The sequence below is a fragment of the Podarcis muralis genome, chromosome 5, assembly GCF_964188315.1.
Source record: "Podarcis muralis chromosome 5, rPodMur119.hap1.1, whole genome shotgun sequence".
Classification (NCBI taxonomy): Eukaryota; Metazoa; Chordata; class Lepidosauria; order Squamata; family Lacertidae; genus Podarcis; species Podarcis muralis.
In genome coordinates, this window is record NC_135659.1 from 3493886 (window position 1) to 3503607 (window position 9722).

Below are 9722 nucleotides of genomic sequence, written 5' to 3' on the forward strand. Positions count from 1 at the left end.
TCCTCGCCTCTTCATCCCCTCCCTCAGTAGGGAAATTTAGATCATAAATAGCTTGGGGCAGAGACCTGTCTTTTTATATTTTACAGTAAAACATCATATACAGTGAGGGAACCCCCTCCCCTTTTTTTCTTTTTCTTTCTTCTTCTTCTTCTTAATTGTTTAAACCAATTTATAAACCAAGAACTTACACATTGACCACTAATAATGAAACATATGCTGCAGATATTTTTCCACATCATGCTATTTTTGTGATATACAAATGACATGAGAAAACTTGGTATACTTGTTTGTATGATATTATTCTTGTTTATACCCACACACACAGAGTGAGGGAAGTGTTGTTGTTTTCCCTGGGGTGCTCACCAACACCTTTTTTCCAGAAGATAAGGACTGAGTGAGGATATTGTTGAACTGATCTGAGGCTGTGTACACACTGTACCTTTAAATCAGACATTCCCAATTAGCAGACCCTCTGTTTTGCACAAGCCAATCCACGGACCCCCTACTTTTGAAAATGTTGATATTGTTCTGTGAATGGTGCCATGGACACCCCGGGTGGGTGACACAGACTCTCTGGAATCCAGGGGCCACCAGCTGGGAACCACGACTTTAAAGCATATTCAAGCACGTTCTTTCCCTCAAATGATTTTGGGCACTGTAGTTTACCTCTTCAGAGTTACAGGATCCCTGAACAAACTTGGCTCTGCTTGGTCTGCTCTACAGGTGGCTTCACAGTGCTATGAACTGGCAGTTTTGTGAGAGAGGTTACCAATTGCACGCTCTCTCGCTCTCTGCCATATATTCCATGATCCAATTACAGCCATCCATATTTCTTCTCTGAAGTTAAAACAGAGGCCATGGTAATACAGCTACTGTCTAGAACTTAGAAATACGAGCTTTTATTCTCCCTTTTGCCCAAAGCTTGTGTTGACGTCCACGTGCCTGCTTGCGACAGACAATGCAGCGTCCTCTCTCTCTCTCTCTCTCTCTCTCTCTCTCTTTCACACACACGTTCCAGGATTTCAGGTTATGGTCTTGCTCTGTGCATTTTCTAATCTTCTATGTTTGTGCTAAGTAGGCTGGAAAATGCTGCCAGTTTGATTGCACTGACATCTGCTTTTGCAAGAAAAGAATGTCCTGGCCTTTAGGGGAAGTTTAAACATTTGGTTAACGTGGTTCATTGTGTTACGAAACTTTAAATGGCCCTTTGCATAAAGTGCGGCGTATGATATCCCTTATCTTTGGTACAAAACCCATCTAGAATGCTGTTGCAATAATATTGGGAGGGGGAGACTTGCAGTAGTTGGCATAGTGCTATTCATGTAAGGAAGGGGGAGGAATCCAGAGGGACAGAAAGAAGGTGAGAGGGAGGAAAGAGGGAGGGGAAAGCCAAAATGGAAGCAGGAGGGTGAAAGCTCTCTCCATGCAGTTGGTTCTAATAGTCTCTTTGCCGGCAGTCCACTGGGCGAGGGCAGGAGAGTGGAGGCACCCAGCTTTGGTTCTAGCCCCACCCACTGCTGGTTGTAGCTCCACCCACTGCCAGCATGGAGCCCTTACAGATGACCCCTGACAGGGGGGGGGGGAGTTTCCCTCTTTGAATTAATAGTTTAAAATTAAGCCTGGGCATCTGAAAGGACACTCTTTTGAATATGTTGTGCTATAAACTTCTAAGGCAGTGTTTCTCAAACTTGGGTCTCCAGCGGTTTTTGGACTACATCTCCCATGATCCCTAGCTAACAGAACCAGTGGCCAGGGATAGTGGGAATTGTAGTCCAAAAAAACCAGCTGGCGACCCAAGTTTGGGAAACTCTGTTCTATGGGATACTGGACCCCATTTGTCAGATGCATGAAGTCAGCCTGCTTCATCCCACAAAAGCTGATGCCACAAGCAATTTTCCAGTCGTCAGGATGCAGGTGAGTGCGACCACTCAACCCAAAGCAGCTCCTTTGCCAGGACTTACTGAGTTAAGGTGTCTCCCCCTTTAACACGAAAAGAGCACCTTCCCATTGCTGTGGAGAAATGGTGGAGAGAATCCTCAGATCAGGGGATGCTACAAATCCAGTTCCTGAATATTACCCTTCGCCAACTGCCCCCTTTCCTTCATCGCTTGCGGCACTCTGCTTTCTGCACTACTAATATGAGTCCCGGGTTCTGGGAACAATGGGATCCCCCCGTGCGCACCCTGCAAAGGCCATGTGCCGTTGTTCTGTGACCCACCCACCCTCCAAAAATCTCAATGCTTCTGAACAATCAACTCCAATTAGGACAGAGTTCAAAAAGATGAAGTCTTAGCATGTTCTCTCAACCAGCATTGGCCTAACCAGCCTGGCACAGGCGGGTAATTCTGCTTTCATAAGCCCCATTATATAACCTCCATCTTGAGCACGGATGGTGCCAACTTGCAGTTCAGAATGGGGGGGGGAGGGGAGAGCAGGAAAATGAACAACATTCTTTTCTTGGTTGGGCTTAATCTCTGCCTCTTGTCAAAATCTGCTCATGCAAGCAACTGGAACAATTAGGTGTCTGTACGCCAAGATCTTTTTCTCTCGTGTTTTGTCACAGGTATAGCCTGTTCTCTCTCAGCTTCTCCTGCAGCCCAGGTGGTGGGGGACACCTGCACCCAGCCCACAATGCGGCAAGGAACAGGTGTGAATGGCACAACCCAATAGGTGGAGCCAATTGTGCAGGCCTTCCCCAAAAGTAAAAAATAAACCCACACCCTGTTGTGAAGGTCACCAATTGGCTGGAAAGGCCCTCCACGAGCTGCGTGCACAATAGAATTTAAAAGCACATTCAAACTCTTTCCCTCAAAGAACTTTGGGCACTCTAGTCTGCCCCTCCCAGAGTTACAATTCTCAGCAATCCTGAAGAAACTACAGTGTCCAGAATTCCCGGAGGGGGGAAATGTGCTTTAAAGGTCCAGTGTGTGCCTGCAGCTGTGGTGCGTTGTTCACATGCAGTCCTTGACCATGCTAGGAGACAGGTGGTTCCCCAGCAATTCACAGCCAGCCCATGAAGAGGCTTCAACCTTCTTGTTGCCAGGGGCTGAGTAGGGTGGCCATGTGTCCTACTTTACAAAGGCGGTTCTGTCACAGATCCAGTATGTGTCAAGTTCCCAGCTCCCTTTTATCATCTTTTGTTATCTTTAAACTGAACTTCTGATAATTTCAGATTGAAAATTCCTAGTGCTACCCATCACTGCTCTCCGGCTGTAACCAGGAAGTGGAATTGCAATTGACCACTCACACTCCTGGGGGGTCTAGCACTTTTCTTTTTGCTAAGTACCACCTGCAGGATGAGCGTGACATGGGAGGTGACAACATTTACCCACATGGCTCTTCCCCCAACCCACATTCTTCTCCTGATTTTCTGAAGTGGGTGCTTTTTGGTGCCATTCTAGCACCCTGTTTGGAGTCTGTGAGGGGGTGTCTGTGTGCGTTTTTCTTGTTTTTGAAGCAGTGCAATTAATTTTTTAACAAGAAAGCACAGGGCAAGAGCCTTGCAGCTAAGGCTCCTTCTGTAGCATCATACAACTCTAAACAGTCATCACTTCTCCCAAAGAATTCTGGGAAGTGTTGTATGTTAAGGGTGCAATTTTCAGATTTCCCTGGAAATGAATAAATTCACTGTGAAACCACTTGAGAATTGTAGCTCTGTGAAAGAAATAAGGCTCTCCTGATAACCTCCAGCCCAAGCTAACTTTTCAGTAAAGGTGGTTACAAGTCAAGTGGCTTAAATCAGGGATTGCTAGATATCTATGCCAGTCAGTTTCACAACTGGTAATCCAATCAAGCTACCCAATCTAGTCAATTGCACAATCCAGCTGGAAAACTGCCTGTTTGGTTTTGCTACTTGTTGATTGCACTACACTACTGTAGAACACTGCATTTGAAGAAGAAGAAAAATAGCGGTTGGCTGCAGCACAGGGTTTAGAAGACTTGCAGGGATTACAGCTCTGAACTACAGGAATGTTTTCAGAAGTAAGGAGCCCAGGGGTAGAGGAGTGCAACCTGACAGGGCTATACCCAGAATTTAAACGTATGTATCTGGAAATAATAACTGCTGATTTCAGTGTAATCTACTAATAATATAGCTAATTGAAATCTGTAGCTTAAGGAAATCTCATTGCAGCAAATCCATTAATGAAGGCTGAGAGCTGATAGATAAGGAGAAAGAGCTTGTGATGCAAGACACAAAATGTCTCTGAACCCAGAAGGGTGTGGCAAGCAATACGTCAATATGGCCACCGCCTTCTCCAGAGGGACAGTTCCTTTCACTGTGCCTGAATCATTTATTTTTCTACTCATGCCTGCAACACGATTCTGCAGCTACTCTTTCTTTTTCTCCTTAATGGACTTTCTGCAGTAAGAAAAAGATGGGCGGAGCAATGAGAAATTGGGAGAGGATTACTATTGATCTGCAATTACATCAGGACCTCCACAAAAAATTGCATGAAGGAAGCACTGCACATTGAAACACCAGCCTGGGAGCATTTCTTGGTTTAAACTAATGGCCAGTTGTACTCTGCACCTGTTCATCATACAGTGGTTCCTCAGGTTACAGACGCTTCAGGTTACAGACGCTTCAGGTTACAGACTCCACTAACCCAGAAATATTACCTTGGGTTAAGAACTTTGCTTCAGGGTGAGAACAGAAATTGTGCTCCGGCGGCGCGGCAGCAACGGGAGGCCCCATTAGCTAAAGTGGTGCTTCAGGTTAAGAACAGTTTCAGGTTAAGAACGGACCTCTGGAACAAATTAAGTTCTTAACCCGAGGTACCACTGTATTTAGCAAAATAATCAAAGCTCAAAACAGTGATTTAAATAGACTGGTAAGATGTGTGCATATTTGCTTCTTTGGCTTTAACTTGCTTGTGTTGAATGCAAATTGCATTGTGCATTATTTGAGGGACTTTGTGGAAGGTTTCACCTAGTGTATTTTGGGACAGACGACACAAGTTGAGGTTACCCGGGGAGAAAGTAGTCTTCAAAATATTGCTTCCTGAGTGAGGACACCTTCTACATGACTAGAATCTTATTTTTATGTTTTTAAAAATGTACAGGATTCTATATTTTGCACCAGATCTATGCTCACAGAAACCTAGAAAAGAAAACTGCCCAGTTATGCCCCCCACCCACCACTGTGATTATTGCTTGCATTTCTCCTGTGCCAAGATGGAGAGGTAAGAGAAATTGCTTTTCTGCACACAAGCAGGAGTTCCAGCAACGGATGACTCCTATAAAAACCTGGTTGTTGGAAACAAGCCTTAGGGAGATGGCAGCCTCTCAGTGCTTTGAATCAGGGAAGACTTTAACTCTCTGACATGCTGGTAGCCTGTGAAAGCAATTAAATATTGCATCTGAACTGACGATGCCAAGCTCTCTCAAACAGCAAACTAAACTGATCTATCCACTTTGATACCTGCAAGCTGAACTAAACAAAGAACTGGCTATTGCTGTGGGGTCCCCCCCCCCCTTTTTTTTTTTCTTTCTCTCATAAGTAAATAGTTCAAGGCGCTTTGTTTGTCTTCCTTCATGGCTTGCCTAGCAGCAGGCTTCACAGTCAGGTGAAAAGGTAATACTGATTATCTAAGCATATTAGTTCTTTTTCACCTCTGCATTTGGACAGCAAGCAAACAAGAACAATAGCAACCTCTTCATTAGAGCAGGGCTTAGGGCAGGGAAAGAAGACAAGGTTTCTGCACCTTTAGCAGTTGTAGGAAAGAGGGAATCTCAGCAGGTCTCCCACGACCCGGCTCTTTTTCATTTGGCCACTCTGCTCAGGTTGCCAAATGACCACCCATCTCACATGCTCTTCAACTGCCCCTAACCAGGGGAAGTCTCTGATTTCTGTCACTGGGAAGTCACCATGCTCCTGTTGATGTCTACAGGGATTTGGGGTGGGGCTGTGCCTTTTTAAAACTGTTAGTGAACTCGGGAATGCAAGCAACCTTTGTTCACTTTCTACATCAAGACTCCAGCAGTTAGCATCCACTGTATGCTGATTTTGTATGTGTAGAGGGGTTTTTGTGTCCTTGTTTTGTTATTCAGAGAAGCACCTCTGCCTGCAGTCTTGGTATAGTCCAGAAACAGTTTTGTCACCTGATCCACGCTGCTTGTGTGAACTAAGCATTAGCACAGTTTATGTATTTAATGAAACAGACCTTTACTGGTGATGTTTCAAACCACAGTAAACCAGTTAAGTTAAATTGCATTTTCCTTTCTTGCTGCTAGACACCAAAATGGTTGTTCAGCAATGAGGAGGCTGCAGAACAAACAAAAGGTGACCAGGATCTCTCAACCCTGTTTCAGAAATGAAGCTTTGCAAACGATGATAAGATACAGGCTATTTGAACAAATCTTCATAAGCATGAGTCAGAAAGCGCAAATATCAGTAGGTTTTCCTGTTTCCAGGCTTGGGAAGTTTCAGCACACCAGATTTATACAACTGGGAAGCTGCGAAAGTATCTGGATTAGATCCAGAATTATACAGTCTCTACTTAAAAAGAAATCACGAGTAGGTTCTGCAACAAAATGTTGTAGCTCACATTTCCGGCATGTTTGCACTCCTGTCTCAGCAATGTCTACACTGGCTTGGTCACATGCCGCACGCAGAATGAAACATGGCAGGATCATTATGGTAACTATGGATATACAATAGATGGATAATGGTAAAAGATGCAGAAAATTTAATTTAAAATATAGAACCCAGGGAGGGAGGGAGGGAGGGAGGGAGGTCCAAAGGTTTTAATGTTTGAAATGGTTAAAGTTAAAATGTATACAATTGTGAAAAACCAATAAAAAATATATATTAAAAAGAAAAGCAATATGGCTGAATCCCCAAGGGTGGGCTCTAAGGAGAGTTGGATTCAGGCACCAGGCCTGTTGGCAGACCAACTCTGCGTTACAAAGATGTCTGCAAATGAGATATGAAGGCGGGTAGGAAACCGGAGGAACCAGTTTGCACAGAGTAGGCTTCAGTGCTAGTTAGCCCTGCAGTTTAAAATGTGCATGGACCACCAGGGTAGTATTCCACACTTGTGCAAGTGTTCGTGTTCCCCAAGGCCTCTCCATTGGGCTTATGGTTGGTTCTTTCAGGGCTTTATGATCACAAGAAATCCATCCGTAGACTATAGTGATGCCGCATGTGGAGGGAGCTTCTCTTGCATACCACGCCCTCCACCATTCCCAGCGTCACATTGGTGGTGGCTCCCTTCTTCATGCTTGAGGGGGGTCCACTGCATGGGAGTCCCTTTGTCAATAAAGTTCTTGGCTAGGTTAATGGCTGAATGACCCAGCAACATGAATAGATGCAAACTGAATAGGTCTTTCCTGTGGAACCCGTACTCCTTCTTCCTGAAAGGGTGCTTGTTTCATGGTTGGCATGCATCCAGATGGCTGAATCACTTGGATTTTACCCCAGCCACACAGGAGCTCCCAAGCAGCTACCATGCTATAAAGGGCACCTGTGTTGTTACCACCAGATGCTTTTATGAGACACCCTGATGGTGTATTGGAAAGTGGCACAGCCAGCAGGGATTTCTGGCATGTTTGAACAGGTGTATTGAAGTTCTCACCCTGGCCACCAGGAGTATCGTGTGTGTATAGTTTTCACTCAGGTCCACGTCAGTTACCTTAGGCAGGAAACCCTGGGTTGTTGTTGCTACAATGTTGACAGCCGGCTGCCTATAAAAGCAGGCCGGCTGAGCTGCTTGCTGTTCAGTTCTGTTCCAGCTTACAAATAAAGAGCTGCTTTGGAGAAATCGCTGCGGCGTCTGCTATAAGGTAAAGGTAAAGGTACCCCTGCCCGTACGGGCCAGTCTTGACAGACTCTAGGGTTGTGCGCCCATCTCACTCTATAGGCCGGGGGCCAGCGCTGTCCGGAGACACTTCCGGGCCACGTGGCCAGTGTGACAAGCTGCATCTGGCGAGCCAGTGCAGCACACGGAACGCCGTTTACCTTCCCGCCAGTAAGCGGTCCCTATTTATCTACTTGCACCCAGGGGTGCTTTCGAACTGCTAGGTTGGCAGGCGCTGGGACCGAGCAGCGGGAGTACACCCCGCCGCGGGGATTCGAACCGCCGACCTTTCGATCGGCAAGCCCTAGGCGCTGAGGCTTTTACCCACAGCGCCACCCGCGTCTGCTATGTCTACCCACTATTCAACAAGGGCCCATGAGTTACGGCACAGAAATTGCAAAACCACTAAAGACCCTCAGGTATTTGTACTGCAGTGCACAGCAAAGTGGCACAGTCCCACCTTTGGTTCTTGGCTTATGCCAGCGGTTCTCAAAACTTTTTCTCTGGGCCACACTTTCAGAATAAAAAATTTCTTATGCCACACCGAATTTTTTATTGATAAGAAATACATTGGAAAACAAAAAGAAACAATTCCTTGGCGTTCTTGATTTATAACACAACTACTTTATAATATGATCATGGGCCATCTAGGAAGTATAAAATAATACAGAACACAAATCATTCCCAAAATATAATTATAAACGAGCCTCTTACAATATGTACCTTAAGTATGTATACAAACTCAATGAGAGATATGTGTTTGCTATTGCTGGGTAATCTCATTTATGTTCGGTCTAACTGGAGACCAAAAAATCCCTCTCACCTCTTTATCAACACAGAGAAGCCTTTCTATCCATATTCTGTTTATAACAGTAATACAACTATAGTATACTATATTGGCAACTCCCTGTTTGCATGGGGCCTGCATTCCAGGTCATTGCGCTCATCAGTGGTTGTGCGTAAGCCTGCCCTGCCCCATTCCCCCCCCCCCTTCCGGGGCTGAAAACAGTGTGTGCCTTGGTGGCTGCATGTCAATCGGACATGCGCAAAATGGCTGTTGCCTGAAGGGTTGCCATCTTTGTTCTGGCAAAATACAGGACAGGGCAGTTGGGGGCAATTTTTTCCCCATCTGGTGTTGAAGTGACTTCAAAGCAACCCGTTACAATCTGTTGCAACCTAACAGGATGTCCCCTCTGGAATTTCTCACACATGCGCACTCATGCACTCTCACACAAACATACGCATGAATTCATAAATGTACCTGTGCATGGCCACCCAGAGCTTAAACACATGTCCTTTCACACACCCTTTCAAACACATCATAGCTGTCAACGTTTCCCTTTTTTAAGGGAAATTCCCTTATTCCGAATAGGATTCCTCGCAAGAAAAGGGAAAAGTTGACAGCTATGAAACACATGCATTTGGAGAGGATCCCTAACTTGGCAGAGAGAGAGGTTGGGGGGGGGGGAGACCTGAAATACAGGACAAAACTGTATCAATACAGGACGTAACATTTTACACTGAAATACAGGACAAGCCTGTATTATACAGGACAGGTGGCAACCCTAGGCCTGTAATATACTACACTGAAATGTTGAAATGTTTCTTTGATACTCCCTGAATCTTCCCATCACACTTGCCATCCTCTCCAGGCACACCAGTTTTGGTGCTCCACACCCACTGAGAACCACTAGCTTACGGCATGCTTGCCAAAGAGCTTGGCCACCATTGTCTTAATTAAAACAGGAGCTTCCCTGTGGGCCCATTGATGTTCATCTCCATGCTTCATTCCCTTTGTGCATCACCACAAGGCTTATTTTGAAGCAGCTGCCTCTGCCTCCTGAAAGTGGGACTCCTTCTCTACACCCCACACTCACATGAAGATGGCCTGAAGTGACCTCAAGGGAAGGCGAAGAAGAAAAA